The following is a 6,918-nucleotide window of genomic DNA, read 5'->3' on the forward strand; positions in this document are numbered from 1 at the left end:
GTTAAGGGGGACAAAAGGAACAACAAACAAGACAAGGTATCTTTCAAAGCCCTCTAAACAAAACCTATACAACAAACACAGACTAAATAAAGACACTTGGAGCCGTTGATATGATTAACCAAGTTATTACAGATAACTTTAATAAAAATGTATCCGGCATATTAAAGTTATTCAGTATCTGTTTCAAGTTCTGAAATGAGAGAGTAATATCAAAAGACTGTCAGAAAATGTATTCTGGAGTCCTGCTGATGTCCTTTGTCCTGGCTGAATATATCATGACTAACAAGCCTTGGAGTGGATTAGGCACAGAGGATTGAGCAATTTTCAGACTTGAGTTTATTTTGCTGGATATTATAGCTCACACAGCAGCACATTCCCACAAGAAGGGAACAATCTTATTAAAAGGCCCATATTTCCTATGGTGATATAAGACCAAAGACATACATCCGTAACCATGTACCAAATGTCGAAAGTACACTGTCAGACATCTGCTGGCTTGAAAAAAAATTCAAATTAATCGAAGCGTTCAGTCTATCGGGGTCTTCAGTAGTGTGGTCATGGGATGCACATTCACTGGTCAAATCAAATGATGTGCTTCGGTTTTGATGAGAGGGAGGACAGAACAAAACCAGTATGGCACTGACATGAAAAACGATAACAGACATAAGAGAACGATAAACAACACAATGGAAAGTTACTGCTAAACATAGTTTTCATCCTCAGAGATTCAAAAGCAGACATCATACCTGCTGGTTTACCTTACTGTGTGGTTCCTGGTTTTGTTGTGTTGAATCGCAGACTACTCCCACCGCTTTTCTATGGATCGAGTATAGTCCTTCGTAGTCTGCAGTAAAGGCTGCCGCCATCTTTAATCACAACAGAGTCCATCTGTCGATGGTTCTTCCCTTTCTACCCTCTCTTTCTCTGTTCCAGTCTCTCTGTTCCAGCCCTCTCTGTTTGTTGTGGGGGGTTCTTATTTTCCATCCAACATCAAACCACCATATCGACAGGCTCATGGGCCGCCCAGTAGGGGGGCAGCATGAACATGCTGCATTGGCTGTTGTCCTTTTCCAAGCCGCAGATTAACTGACCACATTTATTTTTTCTCAGAAGGATACAGATAGCCTGCAAAAAATTATTTCAGCTCTCAGGCCTTTGATTTCAACAAGCCTGGCCTCAAAGCTCCTCCATGATTGTCCCTGAACGCATCTTTTCCTCAGATGTTCTGATTGATGGGATTTGGAGCTCTCTTTGATTGAGGCCACATCTGTATAACTACTTTAAAATTTGTGTATTCATTTACGACAGAGTCTAAGGGTTTTGACATTTTTTTTTCCATCTCCACCTTATCCATCACATGTAACGTAAAAATGAGAGCACCCTTTAAAAGCAAAGCTCGGCTGGAATTCTTTGATCTCACCAACTGAAACTAAATGTGACCTGAGCAGCCTCAGACTACATTTATAAGTGTAAGCAGACTGTCTGTCTGCAGTCATCCAACTGGTGCATTTCATTTAAAGTGACACTTCCTTTTTGTTCCTCCTGGTCCCTTTTTGCATTCAAAGCCTGGATGCAAAGGCGTATCTTGTTTACTGTCACTGTTTTGTTCCGCCAAACTCTTTCAATGAACAATAAGAGGAGTTGAATTTCAAAATGGTAGATGCTCTCACCTTCCTCTCCTGCTGTGTGGCTCGTCGGATCTTGTTTCTGTGGTCCGCCATGACTGGGCGCAGTCCCCTGCCTGCCACTCTGCAATACTTTCTCTTACTCATGAACCTATTTCTGATTCTTACTAGTGTGTTGCTGAAAGATGAGCATCTTTACTTTATATTGCAGCTTCAGCCGTGCGACCCTATTGGAGGAAACAAGGACCAGATGATTGTCTGCACAATCGTATTGTAGCTATGGTAACAGACCCAACAGGCATGAGTGATGTGCACCTAATTGCTCCGTACACATTAAGCAGCAGCAAAAACAGAAGAACATAAATTAGCAGTGTTGTGTCAAATCACATCAGTTTCTTAGACATTACACATTTCAGCCCCAAAGGCTTTTCAACGAACTGCATCACAGCGTCATATTTTATTAAAACTTACATCTATCTGCTGTATGAAGTTGTGAAACAGCCCAGCAAACGAGGAGACGAATGCAAAGAAAGCGGGAGAAAGATGGATGAAAAGACATTTTAGAGAGAGGGGGAGAGATGATATTGCCTTTGTTATGTAGCTTCATCAGCTGCTTACCTTTCAACTGGATTTCACACTTGCACGTCTGCGTGTAGCCAGGGTCAGATCCAGCACAGCCTTCCCACAATGACTAATTTTCTCCTCACACTGCACCAGCTAAGAGCCGTTGTGTCGGCTGCCACTTGCATTTGTCTGGATTATGATGCATTTAAACACATTTTATTTTCAGATTTTAGCTTGTCAACGCTCTGTACAAACATGAAGGGTAATGTCAAAAATAATATTTTAGACAAAACAAGCTGCAAAAGACTAGCAGGAGTGAGATTGTAGGATAAGGACACAGCAAGATGCCAAGGAATGAACTCTTCAAAACTTCTTATAACTTCAATGGGCCGAAAAACCCAAGGATGCCTGAACATTGCATGTTGTAGGCTAGGTTATCGGAGCAAATGCTTTTAAGTAAGTTTATCCCCTTTTTTTCTTTCAGTTAAATCCTTGACTTTAGCTAAGTTCTTGGCCTGCGAATAGAAATTTGGCTACAAAGTTCTGCAGCATGGCAGCAAAACTTTCCAGTCTATTTAAATAAATAATGGCGCATCAGTAGGAATACAATGGAGTTGCTCTTGTGCTACAGGGTGGATGGTCCAAAAAATGGTTCAGCTTGTTTCAACACTAAAATTATTGACAAACAAAATCTCAAGATAAATCCTACTGTGAGCATTTTGTTACCATTAGCATTATCTTTCCCATCAGCTACTTAGCACTTCCTTTTTTTTTTTTTTTTTTTAAAGTTGTATAGTCTCTTAACTTTGTAAAATAGTCTACCAACACAAGTTCTGCATTTGCTACAGTCATAGTTTGTATGCTTGTGTGGATTAAGAATGTTTAATAAAGTGATCTCATCCCTCCTTGTCAGATTTTGCCGGTTGGGCAGAAGCCCTGAGCATTACTAAAATGACGCCTGGCACAGTCTTTTGCCCATCTTAATGCAGACTGGGTCGGCAGTGAGAAGGACTCAGCGGTTATGTTTAGGCAACAAAACTAATTGGTTATGGTTAGGAAAAGATCATGGTTGATATTAATCACATGTAGCGACTCACGAAAGGGGTCAGGGGTTAGGCTATAGTCAGGAAAAAGATTGCGGATGACGCTAAAACACACCTGTCTTTGAGTAGCACAAACGTTGCAACCAATGTTGTTGTTTGGTCTCAAACACCAGTCTGCAAAGTCAAAGTCAGATGTTTATTGGACCCATCTGGCTCAAGCAGTGTATTTTGATGCCCTAGGAGTGAGATCAGACTGGTTAAAAGTAAGACCAAGTGAGGGGAAACTTTAATTATAACGTTGCTTAATACAGGACTAGCTATAAGTAGCCTCACTAACTTTAAAGGTATGCTAGGCAGGGCTGCTGTAAAAACTGAGGAAAACATCATCCCAGCTTTGTCCAGTTGGTATTTTGCCCCCCTGTATTTGCGGTGTTTTACTGAGTCCGCGATTTTCATAGCTTCTTCTTGGGTGTGTGCTGTTTACAGTCTTGCACCTGGTCAACACCTTTTTTAAAGTCCCAACCCCATTTGTGCGCTGTTCCCACGAACGTCCAGAAAAATAGCAAAATAAAAAGACAATAAAGAAAATACATCACATTCCTTAAGGAGGCTTCAGGATAAGAAAGTTACTCCGAAATGTCAACGGGAGGTTCCAGACTTAAAAGCAAATTCATAACTGATGGCAGAGAGGAATTACTTGTTTTGTTAGGAGAAACCTGCATAATATACAGTACCTTTAAGGCTAACTAATCTGTATCAAAATGTGGAAACCACCATACAAAAGCACATACTCTTTAAAAAATATTGAAGGCATAGGTTAGTTCGACATTTCGGTAAATGATTGTCTTTCTTTCAGAGAGATGATGGATACCATTTTAATGTCTGTATGTAACGTTAAAGATGAAGCTAATGCCAGCAGCTAATGTTAGGTTAGCATAGTATTGGACTGGAAACAAAGGGAAACAGCTAGCATGACTTTAGGTAACAAAGTCTGTTAACCTACAGCTCATAAATTAACATGTTGCATCTTGTCTATTTACGACATACAAAAACATTGTTTTACTGGAGCTTATGGGCCAAATTTCTTGAATCACTGTTGCCAAGCATTCAGCGGAAACTCCACTACTGGTCCCTTAGCTAAATTTATTTGTAAATTGAAATTAAAATAGTGAGATCTTTTCTTTCTGAGAGAAGATGGATAAAATTTTCATGTCTGTGCGTAACGTTTAATTTGAAGCTACTGCCAGCAGCTAACGTTAGGTTAGCATAGTGCTGGACAGGAAACAGAGAGAAACAGCTAGAGGGCTTGGTCAAAGGGGAACAAAATCTGTTCACCTGCACATCTAAAGCACCCAAATTAAAATGTTTTATCTTTTCTATTTACCACATACAAAAATGTGATTTTACTGGGGCTATGGGCCGAATTTTTTGAATCAGAAACAGTTGGCAGGCAACTAGCGGTAACAACCACTGGTCCCTTAGCTAAATTTATTTGAAAATCAAAAATAAAATTGTAAAATCTAACTAAACGAAGACAGTTATTGCTGCGGCTTTAATTGACAGTAGACTGTATGGATCTAGTTTGCTAGTTGATGATATCATGTGATGAATCAGTTGTAGCCATAGCCTCATTAGCTGCCACTGAATATTTGTGACTTCCATAGTGTTTTAGCATGAGCAATACTCAATGATCACATTAACTGCTGACATGCTCAGAGAAATATAAAGCAGTCAGAGGAGGTTTGCCAGATTAGTGCAGTGTCTATCAATTTGCTGGTCAGTTATCAGAATTCAGTTATTGAAAATGTACTTGAGTCTCACTCCTGTTTACAGAAGGAAAGAGCAAACTGTACAGAAACAAAGAGTTATATTCTTATAAATATTATCACACATTCAGGACACTGGGGTATTCCTGCACAAGCACAGCAAAATAAGATGATTTTTCAAAGCAATAGAGTGATAAATAATTAAATAGATTGCTATAGTAATACTTCTTATTCTCTCAGGGAGTGAGCTGCCTGGTGTTCCCCACACGAACAAAAAAATCCCCCATGTGATCTCTGACTGGAAGATATTGTATCTGTCAGGTTGTGATGTTGCAGGGGTTTATGATAAATAAGCAGAGCTGCTAAAAATAATCAATTCCATGTGTCATTATGAAATAAACTATAAGCACCTGCAGCAATTTAGAAGCACTCAGATTCACTCAAGGATGCTTATCTGGTTTTATCACTGATGGTGCAGTAACTTGGTTTTAAGACGGCTACATTTTGCTCAGTGAAGCTCCATCCTAAGGGCACGAGGGGCATAAATCCTAAATAAGAGGGGGAAAAATCCCAAGTAGGATTCAGCATTCATGCTTCCCCAAAAAAACCTAGCATGGGACTTTGTTTGTAGGATGTATCTGCAAATTATAAACAAAAATGCTATCTAAGAAATATTGTTTTAGATAAACTAGATAACTATCAGAGAAACTGTCACATTTCGAGGCGCTCTGAATTAAATCTACCTGTGTGGCTTATTCAAGAGAAGCCTTTTGCTGACGTCTTGCTATAAGCAGGTCAAGGTGAGCACTCCACATCTGTGATTTTCACTGCTAACTCATTCCCAATGGAAATGAGTCTTATTCATTTTTCAAACAGCCTCTAGGATATCAGATCCAAAAGAAAAGGGGAGGAAAAAAAAGCCCCTCAGGCGAGCATTCATCTTTGATGTTTTGAAAAGAAAGACAGTGAAAAGCTGCAGTCTGTGCTTCATGCATATTGTATTGCTCAGAGAAGAATTACAAGCAGCGTGCCTGGTGGTTCTCATAGTTATTAGCTATGCAAGATCAATGTCAGCCTGTTCGATACTGATTCAGAACAAAATATTTGGAAGGTACTGAGCAGATTGCCATTAAATTTCATTTGGATATTCCCAGAACATTCCTGTGATTATGGTGACCTCCTGACCTTTTCCCTAGCACCACTGTTAGGCCACGATATCCCCTTGAACAAATGTTGTTTGGATTATTATACATTATGGAAGTATCTCAAAAACTGATCATACAATCCTAAATCCTCTAAATCTTCTACTATCAGCCTTGTAGACAGGACATGTTGAAATCTGATGGGTAGACTGACATAAATAAAGCTCCCATGAAGATGAACTCTTGACCAAATCCATCCCATCCTACACTTTTGCATTGCGGGTATGATCATTACAGCCAATAGGTAGCATTACCTTGACTCTTGTTTCTCAAGTTCAATGTAGGTCGGGCACATTGGTTGTAGCAACATGAGCATTTTTTCAGTTCCTATATTTAACAAAGGGATAAGGAGTAAAGATTGTACAGGGCGAGCTCTCACCTTCTTTGTGCCTCTTTGTTGTTGGCACTGAAGGTTGGAGAGCAGAGACCTCTGCTTGCTAAAATCTGCAGCAGCTAAAAGCACATGCTGTCCACACATGGAAGATAACAGCTCCCCCTTGTGGCCGAATTACAGCAGTACATTTATTCGAGTAGTGACGAGTGTATCTCAGCAGTTTATATGATTCATGTGTGTTTGAGGGAGGAAGGCGAACCCCGGCAGTAGGTAAAGGACAACTGTTCACCTACCGGACTCTCTACTGGTGTACTTATAACATTTAAGCATAAACACGGCTAGTAGATTGTCTATAAAATCGATCAAGACGAAGAAATCAGCGCA

General features: G+C 39.9%; 1 protein-coding gene across 3 annotated transcripts in view; it reads right to left on the reverse strand.

Moving 5' to 3' along the window:
• Window positions 1-1,738, reverse strand: part of axin1 (axin 1) — a 45,479-nt gene extending 43,741 nt beyond the window's left edge. Inside the window, exon 1 of one of the 3 annotated variants that reach the window (XM_033645813.2) lies at window positions 1,671-1,738. The gene's annotated coding sequence lies outside the window, so the exon portion shown is untranslated. Of the gene's footprint in view, window positions 1-746; window positions 1,053-1,670 lie in introns of those variants that run through there. The other 2 variants (XM_033645812.2, XM_033645814.2) reach the window with 2 other exon arrangements.
• Between the last annotated feature and the right edge of the window lie 5,180 nt (window positions 1,739-6,918).

Source organism: Epinephelus lanceolatus, chromosome 18 (genome assembly GCF_041903045.1).
Source record: "Epinephelus lanceolatus isolate andai-2023 chromosome 18, ASM4190304v1, whole genome shotgun sequence".
Taxonomy (NCBI): Eukaryota; Metazoa; Chordata; class Actinopteri; order Perciformes; family Serranidae; genus Epinephelus; species Epinephelus lanceolatus.